The 16,781-nt window shown below is 45.1% G+C and overlaps 1 pseudogene; it reads left to right on the forward strand.

Annotated features, from left to right (window-relative positions):
* The window catches only part of LOC101520824 (chromobox protein homolog 3-like), a 64,639-nt pseudogene extending 48,221 nt beyond the window's left edge, over positions 1–16,418 (forward strand).
* The last annotated feature ends 363 nt before the right edge of the window (positions 16,419–16,781 follow it).

Consider the following 16,781-nt stretch of genomic DNA (forward strand, 5'->3'; position numbering starts at 1 on the left):
CAATTATTGAATACTCTTGACTCTGGGGATCCCCCCCTATTTATCTTGCAAATTTAAAGAAAGGAAAGAAACAAGTCTCCCCATTCTGGAAGTGCTAGTGATAAAGCAAATGAGTCATCAAGATAATTGATGATCTTTCCCATAACTGGCCGTGCATGGACATAATCATCCTTTGTTATCCATGCGGTTCAGTGACCAAGCTCCAACATTGCAGCAGCCCACAGTTAAAGCAGGATTTCTGTAGGCTACAATCCAGCCTTCCTCCCCACAAGGTTTTCCCTTCTTGCGATCGGCTTGGTGATGACTACTGGACCATCTTCTGTTTTTCTGGTATGGGATGACACCAAGCTACCTAGCCTAGGTCAGAAGTTTTTAAGTGGGCAAAATAAAAGTCCTGCTTTCTAAGCATTAAGAAGAGCTGACAGTGTCATTAGAACATGCTCACAACCTTGGAGGGCAGTGAGGAGGTGCTGATAGCAAGTAAGTGTCCTGGGGCTCTCCTTCAGTTGTGTGTGCGCAGAGCGTGATGAGGCAACACCCTCAGGACCACAGCCTGCCCCTGAAGGAACAGCCTTTGGGAGGGCCTGGGAAGACTCAGGGCCAGAGTTCACAAGCCTTGCTCAAGTTGAAGCCTATTGGAGCCAAGTTCAACCCCTCACCACAGGGGCCTGTGTAGGTGGCAAGGGAGAGAGATGGGCAGGGTGCTGCTGTGAGCAAGGCGGGCTGGGGTCTGCACAGGGGTACCCCAGAGCCTGCCCTGTGCCTCTCAGGGCTCCATGCTTTTTCAGTCAGTGCCCTCGCTGTCAAAAAGGCTGGGGCATCTTCTCTTGCCTATGGAGATATTTGACCTTTAACAAACCACGTTGGAAAGCTTGAGCAAGCAGTGGCCCAACAAAAACTCCAGTTGGTGATGTGGCTGCATTAATGAACTCTAACTGGGAGTCTGTCGCTGATTTTCAGCAGATGTTTAATGCTTGCACATATTTGCAGAGGAAGGGTTGACAGGGAACCCCTCATGTGCCACAATTAATGCTCAAGCCACTGTTTGACACAAGGAAGAGGTCTCGGGGTAAGGAGAAGGGTAGCAAATGTGCTTTCCAGCTGGGGGCTTTTAAGATTGGAAGCTTCTAGATGCATGTGGGAAAGCTTGGGATTTTTGAGACTCCCTTATAAGGAGCCAAGAGCTTGTTACTTAATTCATTTCCAGAGGAAAACGTATTCAACTCTCTTAAAGATCTGAGATGCTTTAAAATGGCACTTTCTGAGTGCATTTCTAGATACCGCACCTAAGTGATGCCATTCTATGAAGCATGATCTAAGCAGATGGCATGTGCAGTGTCCTCCAGGCCCGGATCCCAGATGGTCTTCCCTAGCTTGTCTATTTGTAAGCTCCTTGTCTTATAATACATATCTTTAACACCTTAGGAAATTGGGCTACATAATTTATCAAGTAGGTATAGTTCACTGATAATTCCAGACACCACACTGGGCAAAAGAGGATTTCTAAATGAACCCATGAGCTCCCTCCTGAGCACCAAGAGCCTTCACTCTCATTGGCTGCGTCCCACACTGGCTTCATGACATGAAGAGCACTTCCTGTGCATGGGGAGGCCACTGCTGCCGGTCCAGGTTAGGATGGCTCACTCTCCTCCCCACTGAGAGACACAGAGCAGTGTCTGCAGGTGAGCACGCATGTCTGTGTCCATCACACCCAGTGTTCTCATGTGTTGGGAGACTGGTTTCCAGGTTCTCACTAGAATGCTGAGTGCACTGTCCTCAAAGTTGGGTAGGTTTCAAATTATGCAAATCCATAGATTTAGAATATTTTTTCCAGGTCCACATGATCAATCTCCATTTTCATCTAGAAAATGTAGTCAGCAATTATACACGGTTACGGAGATCCCCTGGGCACCTGGCAGTTAGGAAGTCAGCTGGCAGGTCCCTCATGATGAGCACAGCCTGAAGGCTACTTAGGCAGATCTTGAGACACTGTCTGTTGCAATGGATTGGGACCACATGAAACAATGAGGGGTACAAAAAGAGTCTGTGCCTTCTGAACATGATGTATTGCATAACTGGGGAAAAGTACTACACGTGTAAGTCCCATTTAAGATTAAGAGTCTCCTAAATCAGTGCCATCACAGTACTATACCTGCTTGCTTCATCCCTCAGGTGCACATAATCCCACTTCTAGTAAGTTTTTCTAAAACCTGGCTCCTTCAAAGCACACCTTTGTGCTCCCATGTATTGCTTTCCATGTTGGTAAGAAAGATTTCCACTCCAATTGCAAATGACCCTTTGGCTTTATTCAGGTACAAAACACATTATGAATTAGTCATGGTGCCTAATAATTGCACAAATAACTCTAAATCCTACTGCCATATTAGTCAACTCAACCGATAATCAGTAAGGAGGCCCTCTCTTCCAGGGTGTGGTGGAGGGGAGGAAGCGGAGCTTATATTTTCTCATGATCCATCATGAGTGATGCTTTCTGACTCCCCCTAGGCAACAAGTGCTGTTCTTGCCTCCGTTTTGCTGGCTAATATGGTTGGAAGACTCAGATGCATGAATAACCATGCTGAGGTCACACGGTTGCTCACTTGCAGAGCTAGAATTGGAACTTGGGATGGCAGCAAAATCCCGGCTCCTTTAATAACCTGAAGCTACCTCCTGATCAGCTGCACTGAGTTGATCCTGCCCACATGAAGAACGGTCAATGCAAAACTTAAAACCCAAGAGAGGCAGGGGGGATGTCCTTGTATGGTCCATATTTACTTAATTCCTTCCTGGCAGCTCAGATAACCACAGGATCCCTAGTGATCCTAAACATTTGAAGATGAATAGGAAAGCTCTTGTGTTGAAGAACTAACTGATCAACTAATCATTCCAACATGTGCCTGAGAAAACGAGATCTAAAAGAGCAGTATTCTCGTTTCTTTTATTAGAGTGGAAACATGAAAGAGGACGTTAAGCAGTAACACATATGCACATTCATTTGCAATTACTTCTCTTCTGACTCAGTGGAGAGCCATGGGTCAGATGATAAACTAGCAGTTTGAGCACTTCAAGGCATAATAACTTCCTCTCTTTGCAGAGATCAGAGTCACAGAATAACTCGCCCAAGTCGTACTGTCTTAGACATCTCTACGATTGGCTTTTGGCACTAACCTGTGCCAGGTTTCCAGCCTTTTAAGTGATCTTCAAACACTTCTCTCCAAAGCCTCATGCTCCTGTCAGCTATGTCTTCCACATGGCTTTCCTTTGTAACACCTTTCTTTTCCTTGTTTTGCATTGCTCCACCCTTTTCAATGACAATTCTGAATCTACTAGTGAAGGATTTTCTTCAACGTGTAAGTCGAATATGGCCAAAAGAGCCAGTTGCCAGCATTTACAGAGGTGACACGGGAGCCCGGAGGGGCTGCTCGGTGGACTCCAAGGGCTGTGGCAACCTGAACAAGCAAAGCCAGGTGAAGACGTGACAAAGAGGAAAAGCGAGGTCACCGACAGCAAGAACGTGCGGGAAAGACAGAGCAGAAGGGAACATGGGGCCATGATTACACTGAAGCTGGCCAAAGGGCCTCACGGATAGGCTCATCTGGACAGGCGGGTACAGGCAAGAGTCGCAGCCTGGACGGGAAATCAAGGAGCCTGAGCCCCATCCCAGAGAGAGGGGAGTGCTATAGCACATCAGTCACATGGTCTCCGACTTCTTTTAGGACACACTTGATCTTGAGAGTGGCAAAAATCACCTAGAAAGATGACACAGATGACCCTTTTTTAGCCTTTATTTCCAGAGAGTACAACGAGAAGGCCTGGATGGAGACATGAGAATGAACATTGCTAATGAGCTCCTGGGGATTGGGGGCTTCTGGTCAAGGGCCCTGACTTGGAGTAGCACTGTTGTGTAAGGTTCACTCTGGCACACCAAGAAGTATGTAGAGAGAGAACAAGGTTAAGCAATTAGGATACTCCAATTCTCATTCACTCCTTCTCATGCTAAGTAAGATTATAAATATGGCTAATGTGGAGTTTATGTTAGTCAAGGAAACAGACAAAAGACATCAACTCCATTATCTATGTTCTGTGATACAACCTAAAACAGGATAATGGAAATAGAGAAAGGTATTGGGGTGGAAAGATGCCATTTCAAGTAGAATCATCAGCGAAAGGCCCACTGGAAATGTGATGGTGTGTTAGTCTAACTGAAGAGAGGAGAACAGCCAAGCAGGGAGTTAGTCAGGGAGGAGCTCCTCAAGCAGAGTGTTAGCCAGTGGAAGCGTGCTTAGTGAGTGCAACTTTGAAGAAATAGCAACAGTGGCAGCGGGAGACATAAAGGCAGGAAGGGATCTAAGAGGACAGGTACGGGAGGAAGAGACCATGGTTTTTCATTTCGAGGAATCTAGAGCTGATGTGAGGGAGGAAGGTAAGAAGCGATGGAACTTCCATGTTTGAGTGGGGGTAGCCTCTTCCAGGGGGTTGTTGTGAAGAGGGGAGATGTGTTAGATCAGACGCTACTCTCATAGATTATGACGAATGGCATTACACGTTTGATGGCCCTTGGCCGATAATTCTGGACATTCAGATGAAACAAGGAACCAAGACAGCACAGAGGACAGCCCACTGTCAGAGTGACAATGACAGGGTTCATGAAAAGAGGGTTACCAGATCCTGAGAAATCCCGTGGGGATACCCCAAGACATGCAATGCAGAGGGGGATTCTGTCAGAAAATTAGGCTCCCTGACAGCAATGCAGGAAAGACAACCCTGAAATCATAGAAGACTTAAGTATCAGAAGCAAGTTGAAGCCAACCACAGAAAACAGGCCAAACCACAGGAACTAAGGAGCAGGTTAATAAAGCAGCAACCTTTGCAGCAGAAGGAACGGACAAACAAGGGTGTGAGTCTGTACAGCAGTAAGACATGAAGGACGGCAGATCCAATTCAGTGGTCTGAAGGCTGCAGCATGATCAAAAGTCTGGGTCCTCTTTTTGATTTTAGGAACAGAGAATCCATGAGTCAGAGGGGCCAGGCTCCCAAGAGGAAGGACCCAGAGCATCATAGCCAATATCTAACGGAGACTCCTCCAGCCCTGCCCACAGGAGGCTGTCTGTTCATGGAACTGTGTCCTGAAGGAAGGAAGCTGCTCAACTGGCCTCGAGTCTGTGGTACACATGGTCCAAACTGGCACCAACAGCAAGCATCATGATGGCAAGGGGCCCCTGACTGAGCTGTTATTTGAGGTGACTGTACCGTTACTGGAGACCTGAGATTGCATCTCTTCTCTGCTTCATCAGCAGCTTCCTGCTAATGCACCCTGGAGGGAGCAGGTGATGATTCAAGTACTTGAGTCCCTGCTACCTACGTGGGAGATAGAATGGAGTTCTTGCCCGCTGGCTTCAGCCCTGCTTTGTGAGCTGACAGGGAGTGTGACAGTGAGTTAATAATTCCATTCTGTAGACAAGTTCCTTGTGACAATGCTCCCATTATCTTGACAGTATAGCTCACTTGCATATTCACTCTAGATGAAATCTTGAAACAAATTCAAGCAGCGTGTATAAAATTATGTTAAATGTGATTTCTTCCTGTGTTCGCACTTGTTTCTCTCCTTCTCCACTGACTTCTAGGTATGACCCCTTCCATCACTACAGATGTCTGTGCTGGGTCCTCCAGGCAAGAAATAAACCAGTATGTTGATTCACTCATTGATTACCAGAGCAAATAATTCAGTAAACATTTTACATACAGCCAAGATTTCAGAGTTGAGTGTGCTCCCATATAAAACCAATATTTCAGACTACCCTTCAACACTCACACTGACTCTGTGTGTGGTAATAACAAACTGGAACTGATGAGCCAACACTGGAGGAGGGCAAGGGAAGAGACTCAGAACCTGTGGAATCTGGCTGCATGGCCATGTGCCAAGCAATAAGGAATCCCATCTTTGCCCACGAAGGGGAGAGTGGATTCCCCAGAATCATTATCAGTCATCACCATAACATTTACATATATGCATACAACAGATATATATACATAAAGCAAAGACAAAATGTTCAAAGTATTCAAGCTTGTTAAAAACTATTTTCTGGCTCATTAAAGGAATTGTGCTCAGTAAAGAGAACTCAGTGTTACTGAAGAAACTTGAAGACAGAGAGCTCCCCAGTACTACCATGCCCAGCCCTTCAGGCCTAGCACAGCTTATCCTCAGCTCGGATGCACCATCAGATCCTGGGGTGTCTCAACTTTGAAACAGTGGACACTGTGGTTGGATCACTCTTTGCTGTTGGATGCCACCCTGGGCCTTGCCACAAGTTCCCCTGCAACCTTCGTCTCTACCCTCGAACCCACAGCAGCACCTCCCCATTTTCCCCCTACCTCGTGGCAACAAAGCATGTCTCCAAGACATTGCCAAATGTTCCCACAAGGGATAAAACTGTCCCCAGGTGAGGACCATTGATTTAACCCTAAATCAAAACTGCCAAAAAAAAAAAATGCCCGTTTTGATTAAAAATGTTTTTCAACAAACTTCTTTGTATGGCTATATGGGTAACCTTGTATTTAATATTCAAATACCCCCAACACAGCCCCGGCATTTCTAGAGTGTTCCCTGTCTGCACTGGCTCATGCCTCCTTCACTCTAGGATTGTGCTTTGTCAAACGATTAGTGTTAGTGCCTTGTGAATCACGCTTGACATCAAGTTTTAGATGATGAGGCTAAGTGAGAAAGCAATTTGAAAATAGTCCCGTGGTGACAAAAATCAGACGTTTTTGTGGGAATGTAAATTATACAGGATCTCAGGGCTTTAAAGGGTCAGCAAGCTGAAGAAGGCATCACAGCGTCTCAGTGTGCCTTCACTCAACATTAACACGTCAAGCGCGGAAAATGTGTCTAATCCCGTTCAAGTCATTCTTCATCTCTGACAAGATCAAAAATTCATGAAAGACTAAAAAAAAAAAAAATCTCTTTCTACTTAATCTTTCTGCCCTTGGATTTAAACAAGGATTTGATTGTCAAAGCACTGAGCCGGGGGCACTTCCCCCTTTCCTGGAGCTGGGGAGGGGGCGTGCAATGAAGGAGGATGAGGGAAAGGCAGGGTGGGGCTTCACAGTCACTGCTGAGGGGAAGGCAGAGGAAGGCATTGCCCCGTGGTGTTGAGCAGTGCTGCCCACAGCCTCACGCCCTGGGATCCAGCCTGCCAGTGGTCCCTGGCACACACACTCACTACCTCTCAGGACTCATTAACCATATGTTGTCTCTCCTACACCTGCCTAGCAACTACAGTTGATTGAGCTGGGAGTGGACACACAACCAAGAAGATCCAGTTTCTGCCAGCACCTTACAACATGGGCCCTGAAAGGTGAGCTAGACCAAACGCATTTCCTCCTGAGGATGTATTCCAGGAAATACGCAGTGGAAGTTGAAGTTAATAAACAGAGAAATGGGCTGTTAGGCAAAGAATTATGTCAAACTAAAATAACGATTGAGAATAGCAACTAGGAGTCAGTGCTAGATTGGCTGGAATGCTGGCATCCCATGAGACCACCAACTAGACTCCCAGCTGCTTCACTTCCAACCCAGCTCCCTGCTAATGCACCTGGGCAAGGGCCCCTGGCACCCAGTGGGAAACCCGGATGGAATCTCTGGCTCCTGCCTTCAGCCTGGCCCAGCCCAATCAGGGTAGTTGTTGTGGCCATTTGAATGAATGAACTAGCAAATGGATGACTGAGCTCTCTGTTACCCTCACTTTCAAAAAAATCAATGATTTTTTTTTTTAAACAACAAAAAGGAAAACATCAGTGAGTATACAGAAACAGATATATTCTGAACAGAGAAAAGGAGTAAGCTGCTTGTTGACTTGCTGTTGGGGGAGCAAAGCAAAAGCCAAAACCTGTCTTTGAATTACTGCATCTCTCTTGTCCCGAGAACTCATGGAAGGAGTCCAGCCAATGATAGTAAGGAGAAGTGGCCCACTGTGCTGACCGTGGAGTTGGGTACCCAGGCAGCAGCTCATCTCCACTACAGCCACAGCTCCGGAGTTGGACCACTGCCAGGATTCTCCACATCAGATTCCTCCTCTCCCAGGGCTCAGCATGGGCCTTTTCAACAACCGTTGTCTTAATACTATGGGGGTTCTGGGCGGTTCCTGGCAGGTACAGGGCTCTGCCAGCAATGGGAGACGTGTTCATGGGTTGCTGGGACAGGGTGATGCAGCCCCCAACACAAGGGAGCTGTCGTCTTCTCGTCCCTTTGTGGTCTTGCCTGGTGGCCGTCGTGTCAACTGTCCTAAGAAGTGTTGTTCAGCGTGGAAATCGGATTATAACATGTCGAAGCTCTCCTGGAGGTGGCTCAGGCTGCCACTAGGGGTTGGGATTTTGCTGGCTCTGGCTGGTTAGCCTGAGTGGCAGCATTCTCAAAGAAAATCAACGTGGGATGAGAGGGGAGCAGCATAAGGAGGCTGTGCAGGCACTGTGCTGCACGCCACCTTCTCCCAGCCTCTCCCTCCTCACTGCCAGGCTTCCCTGCACCATTCTCTGATAATCACACCTCACTGGCCTTGCCTTCCTCTAGTTCCCTTGCATCCACGCCACATCCCTGTCACCTGGCCTCTCTGAGATGTTACTCTTAACACTTAGTAGAACCCAAGGCAGAGGACTCTTTCAAAACAACTGAACGTACTTCGCAAAAGCACTGGAAAAACTGAATTAAAAGACCCTTTGGTACAAAAAAGGGAGTTGCAATCCATACTCATGGCATACCTCGGATCCATAGGACACATATGTGCACATCCTTCGTCGTAACACTTCAATCCAAGAGGTATCTGAGGCCTCTTCTCATTTGCTTCTCAGACCTTGACTTGCCGCAGATCAGCTGCACTGAAGGAAAACAAAAGATTACTTCTTAAAAACCTTAAGGATCGGCCTCACTTTGTTCTCTCACATAGGGACCCCCTCCAAGGGAGAAGCGGAAAGCACAACTACAAGATGAGACAACAGGTGGAAAGCAGAAGGTGGGGCCTTCCTCAGACGGCTTCCTCCCTCCCGGCTCACAGCAGTCAGCCCGAGGGATTCCTGCCAATCCAAGCAACACCCGTGCTGTGGCTCATCCCAGGGACAGAGAGGCGCTCTCTGTGGAGTTCCTTCCACAGCCTACAGGCTGGCTGAATGTGACTCCAAGTAAACCAGACATTTTTGGGTAGTCCACACAATTTCAAAATTCACAGTCATTTCCCGAAAGTACTGTCTGGTAAAACTGGCTTATCGCCTCTCTTCTCAATGCACGCATGTGATTTTTCTTACAGCGTTTTCCCAAGGGATGAGGAGGGGGAAATTAGCACAAGAGAAGTTTTATATGAGGGATTATCTATAGTTCCTGAATAAGAAGGCTTCTCTCTCTCCAAGCACACCTGTGGCTCCTAATAACCGATTTACGCAATTTTCCTCTCAACGCGAATCAAAATTGGCAATAAATGCAGTATACATCTCAAAAAGTGAGTTTTTAAATCTTGTAACTTCTCGTTCATGAAACTGGGGCCCAGTTCATCAGCATAGGGGGTGGGCTCTCGGGAACACTGAGGAAGAAAGAGCCAAAGAAACACAAAGTCAGTTGGGGAAAAAAAAAAAGAAGAAGAAAGAAACCTGCATGTCTGACTCTGTGTATGAATTATGACCATTCAAGGAGGGAAAAAACGCTGGATGTTCGCCAAGGAGACTGGTGTGCAAAGGGACAGCTGGAGTTCTCTGCTGGTGCTTACAATGCACGGCTTGTTCCATACGGGAAGAACGGAGACACTTAACACAGCAGCTCACACACTGCTCCAGACACTGGCACGGCGCTACCTCGGGAAGCATTTGCTTCAAAGGAAAGCGCTAGATTTTTTTTTTTTCCAGGAAGGTCACTGAGGATGCTGTGGCCACAGACACATTGACCTTCCTGAGAGAGATTTGTAGCCTTGGGGGTGTGGGGACCCTGGCCTCGGAGATGCCCGCCTTGCGCCGTGACTTTTATATAGGATATATGGTTGCAACTGCCAACCCCACTGTTAATTTCCTAGGGCACTCGGGAAATTCCAACTTGATAAAATAAAACTCCATTGTGTTTTCCTTTGGTTAGGATGCAAATAACTTTATTTATCTATCTACCAAGAATATAAACCAACATATAAACACGGCACAGAGCTGGAGCTTTCAGTGGGTATCGGGAATGTAAGTGTTTGAAACAATGTGTGGAAAAATTGGGAAAGGACCATAGCCACACTGAACAACCCAAGCCCAGGGGACCAGGGGCTTGATGCTCAGAGGGGATCGCCTTGCTCCTCAGACTGGGCCTGAGAATGGCACGAACCACGAACCACGGTAACCTCCCCAGCAGGGGACACATGGGCACATCTCCCTAACCGCAGACACCCACACACCAAACAGCAACTCCTGAAAGGCTGACTGGGCGAGCCAGTTTTAAGGAGCCATGGCCTGTTTGTTGTCTGCCATTGGCATTCATGTCCTAGGCTTCCTCTTGCTGGTTGCGCTTATCAAAGCATATTAATTTGAGCATTTCTTATGAATGTGGACCTTTAGGAAGCTCCTAGGAATAGGGGACAGAATCATACAATTCCTTTGATGCAAGAGAACTGCTGAAATGCATACATAGTGGTTTTTAGTACTTTCACTTCCAAGGACTTTTTGAAGACCTCATCAATGCCTGAGTTCTAACACTGCTTTTTATCAAAGTTAACATTCCACTTGCTGTGGGGTCAGTGAAGTCCTCTCCTATTTGCTAGCCTTAGAGAGTATGGGCAGACGCTCATGATGCCTGTGGAGGGAAACATGTGCGTTACGTCTCGAACGCAGTGCAACCAACCTCAAGTCAAACAGAGCAGATTCCAGCACTCAGAACAAGCACCTTCCACAGGTAAATTCCTCTGAAACTCCTTTCATCCAGGGCATGGGCCCACCATGGATGTGTGATGCAGACTTGCAGTCCTTGGCCAGCACTGAAGCTGCACTTCATGATGCAGGAGTTGCTCAAGTTCAAGGTCAGCTCTGAACCATAGTAGGGACCATGGGATGGTTCCCCCACAGTTCTTAGATCTTTAACATTTAAGGTGAGACTTCAACAGGAAGAAATAACTATGGTAGAGTGTTTTCCAGGTCTTAGCCACCAGTGGAATTTCCCATTTTGGGGTGTTTGAGGTAGCAGGTGAGGTACCCCTTGGGGCGTCTGTGGTCCATATCAGAGTGCCTGCGTTCCAGTTACACCTCTGCTTCTTACTCCATCTTCCTACTCACACGCTCCTTGGGATGCAGTAATGCTGGCCCACGCCTTGGATCCCTGTCATCATTGTGGCAGACCTGGGTTCAGCTTTCAGCTCCTGTTTCTGCACTGACCTCATCCCTGATGTTGTGTTTATCTGGGGAGTGAACCAGCAGGTGCAAGATCTCATTCTTTTGTTGATCTTTCCACTTTTCAAATAAATGAAAATAAACTAATTTTAAAAAATGTATCATTTAAAATATCTGTAGGCAGGTGCACTGTAAAGAAAGTGTCTTCAGGTTTTCCAGACCTGTTAAATGTTTGTTCATGTTACTGAACCAAGATCTGAAATAAAATAAGGGGTTCCCACATTGAATTTACCGCTCTATTTCCCTATATCAAAAATTTCTGTCCCAGAGAATGACAACCGAGCATCACTACGGAGGGATCTCTTTTAATTCTTTCAGCAAATTCACATCTTCTCTTGTCTCACTGGCCATGGGAATCGCTTTAGTACTATTGTTTTGAATCCCTTTTTATTCTATGTGTATATGAAGATATTTAATGTCTGTCTTCTCCTGGGGTAAGAAATCTCAAAAGCAAATCTGGAGTTTATGCAGCATGGAACCAACTCCATTGTTTTGTGGAAAGAGCCTCGGAAACAGAGTTGGTTTATTGAAAAACGAAAGAATGGAAACACACAGAGGCATTAGTCAACAGTGGGAAATGATCTGCAGATGGATGGATGCATGCATGCATGGATTGAGGATGAATGGATGGATGGATGGATAATGGATGGATGATGGATGGCCCCAGAACCGACATATTTCTAATGACAAAGTGAGCATACATTGTCTTTTGCCTGGTTATTCCTGTCCTCCCAAGATCATCTCAACTAGCACTCCCCTCACTCTAAAACCACCACCGTTGGGACATGAAATGATGCGATCATCCCTCAAATAAGCCACACTACTGAAAGAAAGTCATCCTGTTCAAGATGCATGCTTGAGTTGCAAAGTTGAGAAACATCTTCACCTATATCCCCCTCTACAACCAAGCTTTCACACCTATTCCACTTGCCCATGACCCATCACGAGAAAAAAGTGAACTTGACCATACATTCAGCTGCCCCCACCCATGCTAGGCATACCTGAGAGCCAACTGCCATGACAGCATCGTATCGCCCTATGCCAAGGCACTGTTCCTCTACAGCTAATGAACCAGCTCAACTTTACCCCCTGGTGGGAAGAAGTCTGGGCTCTCAGAGAGGGACCTATGTTTTAGCTGGTCACATGCAGCATCCACCAACACCAACCAGATGGCTGGGAGGCAAAGAACTGAAAAGCACATGGGATGTTTTTAGAAACATGAACTGAACTGCATGTTGTTTCTCATGGACCATGTACTTAGAATATGTCCTTGCCGGACAAGACATGGCCTGTCAAGTTGGTGCTCGTGGGGGAGCTGGGTCGTCACAGAGGAGCACAGGTGGATAAGCAGTTCTGCTGGCTGCTGGGAACTCAGACACACTCTGGGGGTGCAACAGGAGAGGGGTGACCACCCAAGGGAGGGGCATTTCCTCCACGGCTCCCCTCGCCTTTTTCTATTTTCTGATGGATGGTTTTTTTAATTTTAGAGAAGTGATAAGTTGGGTGGACACATTTTTTCTTAGTCCCAAAATGGAATTGCTTTAGACAGTGGTCCCTGCATTAGCTAATAACCATCCATATCAGACACGCCTAGGGAAAGCAGCAGAAAGATGCACAAGCGGACTTCAAATGTCCATGAAAAGTGGAATTCAAAGTTGGTTTGGGCGCAGAAACTGGGAAATCCATGCATTCAGGCATGTCTGCAAGGCCTTGCATAAGAGCAAATCATTTTGCTTATTTTTGTGTAGTTCTTGTCTGTGGAAAATATCACATAGACATTTAAAAAGACCATAGTATACTGTAAAAGAAGGAGCTTTAAAACCATTAATATAACATTTAAAAACTTTTCAAACTGATATACTCAGGATTAAATAAATAATTCACTTTTTTTCAGAAGACAAATATTAGCACTATTATTAATGGTATTACTATTTAAGTAAAAGGCTAAAAATGAGCTATTTGTTACGAAAATATTTTTGTAAGTTCAGACTTGGTTTTCTGAAAACACCATCACTCTCACGTCTGGTTTGTTTATCTTATCTGATTTTTTTTCAAGTAGGAATTTGTCACCAGCCACAGTCCCTGAAGCCTTGTCTTTCTCGAAGGTTCCTTTGATAATTTCTAAGAGAAGCTTTCATTCCCATGTCTGGGAGTGATTGAAACCAAAGAACCAATGTTCTGAATGATCACAAAAGGAAGTGGAAAAAATAAAATCACAATCCTTTTCAACTTACAGTTTTTGTCCAGTGGTTTCCAGGGAATTTTCGTAAGAAACACAATGATAAGAATCAAATAGGAGGCTTTAGGCATTTCTGCATAACATTGGCATTGTATTTGCAACTAAACTCCATGAAGCATGCAATGTGTTTTCTGCCTATAGAGATGTGTTGGCTGTACTTATGTTTGGTTTGGCCCATATTTGTATCCACTCCATCACTTATTTAGGAGTATTTATTGAACATAACTAGGTCTCATAAATCGAGCACTGAGAAGCAAGCTAGCTCAAGCAGTTTGAGCACTTTTTCATGGTGGAAGTGCTTCTACCTTTTGACTTTCTTTTCTTTCTCTCTTTGATTCCTTCCTTTCTCTCACTTTCTTCCTTTTTCTTTCTTCTTTCTTTATTTCTTCATTCCGTAACAGAGAACATGCCAAGCAGGAGAGGCATATGGCCCTGCGCTCCCGTCTCCATGTTTTAACTCTCCAACTTCTCAAGAAAGTTTCGAAATTTAAAAGTGGGAGAAAAGTGGAATGAGAAAAGTGGAATGAGAAAAGGAACCAGCACTGGGGGAGGGAACCTGAGAGAACCGAAACTAGATGGCTGCCAGACCTTGACTGGCGTTCATCCCATTCCCTGACCTGCAAAGCTCCCAGGCCTTCTTCAGGCATGTGTCATCCTTGGGCTAATTATTCCCTTACATCACTATTTTTTCCAATAGTTTAACTCGTTTTTTTTCCAATAGTTTTTTTCCAATAGCTTAACTCTTTTTTTTTCAAGAATTAAACAAAACCCAGTCCTCATCATCCCTTTTGCCTACAAGAACTTGAAAGATATGATGCCTAGTTCCTATGAAAACAATATCACCATGAAAATCCTTCTCAACTGCTCAAACTCTGTAAAATCGATCCTTTTTTGTCTTTTCAAACAAGCTAGCTGCCTGTTTATCTGTTATGGGTTCAGGCACATTGAACCATGTTCAGGAGTGGGTGTTGTGGCACAGGTAATGCCACAGCCTGGGAAACCCATTTCCCATATTAGAGTGCCTGCTCTGAGTCTCAGCAATTCCATGACTTAGACCTAGTGGCTGGGAGGCAGTACATGATGGTTCAAGTACTTGGGTTCCTGCCAGCCACATGGTAGACTTAGGTAGAGTCTCTGGCTCCTAAATTCAGCCTGGCCCAGCCCTTGCATTTGGGAAGTGACTTAGCATATGGGAGAAATCTCTCCTCTGTCCTCTCTCCACTCTGACATCTTTCAAATAAATCATGAAAACTTCAGGCCTGGCACTGTGGCACAAGTTAAGCCATCACCCATGGTGCCAGCATTCCATAAAGATGTATGTTTGTCATTCCTGTCTGTTCTGCTTCCAATCCAGCTAACTGGTAATTACCTGGAAATACAGTGGAAGATGCCCCAAGAGCCTGGGCCTCTGCACCTATGCAAGAAACCCCAATGAAGCTCCTGGCTGCTGGCTTCAAGTCTGGCCAAGAACTGGCTTTTGTAGCTAGCCATTTGGGAAGTGAACCAGCAGATGAGCAGATGAAGATCTCTCTCTCTGTCTCTCTCTCTCTCTCTCGCTTTACTTTATATGGGAAAATGTTGGCTGTCTTACTTCAGAGTAATAGTCTAAATACTGTCTTTTAAAACAAAACAAAAAGCTAGATTTCACTGGTATTTGCATTTCATTTGTTTGGATGCTATCCCTTTATGAGAAAATGGTCCGTCCTTTCCATACACCACTAAGAGAGATGTGCTTACATATTACAGCACACATAGTTTTTTAAAATATGGTTCCAACTTGGATTTCTAAACAGTCCATCAGTTATTCTACAACATAGTCAATCTGATTCAATTGTGGAATTGACAGAAAGCTAATTGGATTACATGGCATTTTTTTCCATTGTAAATTAAAGAACTCAGCCTGCAGGAACACCACTTTAAAACGTTAGAGCTTAATTTCTTTTCAAAATCACAACCATCAGTTTCTTTTCTTCCTTATTCTTTTGTATCTAAAGTTGTCTAAATCATCCATTAGCCATTGTCATCTATTTTATTACACAGCTTCATAAAGCAGTCTGGATGGATGCAGTTTAAAGCAGCAGAGGAACTTATGTTCTGATTCGCACTTCAGCTAGCTCTTCGAACATCAGCTGAGAACAGGTGCCTAGAGAAAAAGATGTGTTTTGATAACGCTGCAGCCCCATGTGGCCCAAAATGGCTCGGAGTGGTAAATAGTAGCTCTTCAAGTCTGCAATTTAAAAAAAGGCTTCCCATAAAATTACATTGCAAAAAACTGGAAAAGAAACAGAATGGAAAGAGTAAAAAGGTCAAAGAGGCAGAGCCTGAGGAATTTGTGGTGGAGAATATGTTGGACCAACACGTGGTCCAGGGAGGGTGGAGTACTGCCTCAAGTGGGAAGGATTTACAGATGCTGACAACACTTGGGAACCTGAAGGACATTTAGATCATCCAGAGTTAATGGAAGAATTTCTTGATTCTCAAAAAGCTGGTAAAGAAAACGATGGTACAAAAAGAAACTTTTCTCTGACAGTGACTTTGATGACAGTCAATCAAAGCAGAAGAGATGCTGCTGAGAAACCCAGAGGCTCGGCCAGGGCTCCTGGTCGCAGCCGGTCACTGGCGCCACAGACAGCACTGCACAACTCATGCTCCTCATGAAATGCAGACATTCAGATGGGGCTGACTGGGTGCTGGCCAAAGAAGCAACAACGAAATGTCTCCAATTGTAACTGCTTTTTATGAAGAGACTAAGTGGCTTTCCTGTCCAGAAGACAAGGTTGCGTAACTGCTTGCATTTTCTCTCTCTAAATATATATGCATATGTATGTGTATACATATACATATACATACATACACATATATGAATACACATATACACACATATAATCTGGAGCTTGCTTTTTGATTTACTAGCATGCTGAAATAACTACATTCTAGTGAAAATCAGTTTGATATGTTGGTTTAGAAGCAGTATTGAGAGGGCTGTGAATTTCCTCTGTTTTTGCATCAATAGCACTGGTTACTTCAACAAAATTTTTAAAAGCTTTCTGTCATTGCTTCCTTTATCAGTGAACAATTACTGCCTTGGAGAACAGTTTTTCTAAACATTGTTCCCAGTATCAGAAACTGATTCTTAACTCATGCCTGA

Source organism: Ochotona princeps, chromosome 28 (genome assembly GCF_030435755.1).
Source record: "Ochotona princeps isolate mOchPri1 chromosome 28, mOchPri1.hap1, whole genome shotgun sequence".
In the NCBI taxonomy this organism is placed as follows: Eukaryota; Metazoa; Chordata; class Mammalia; order Lagomorpha; family Ochotonidae; genus Ochotona; species Ochotona princeps.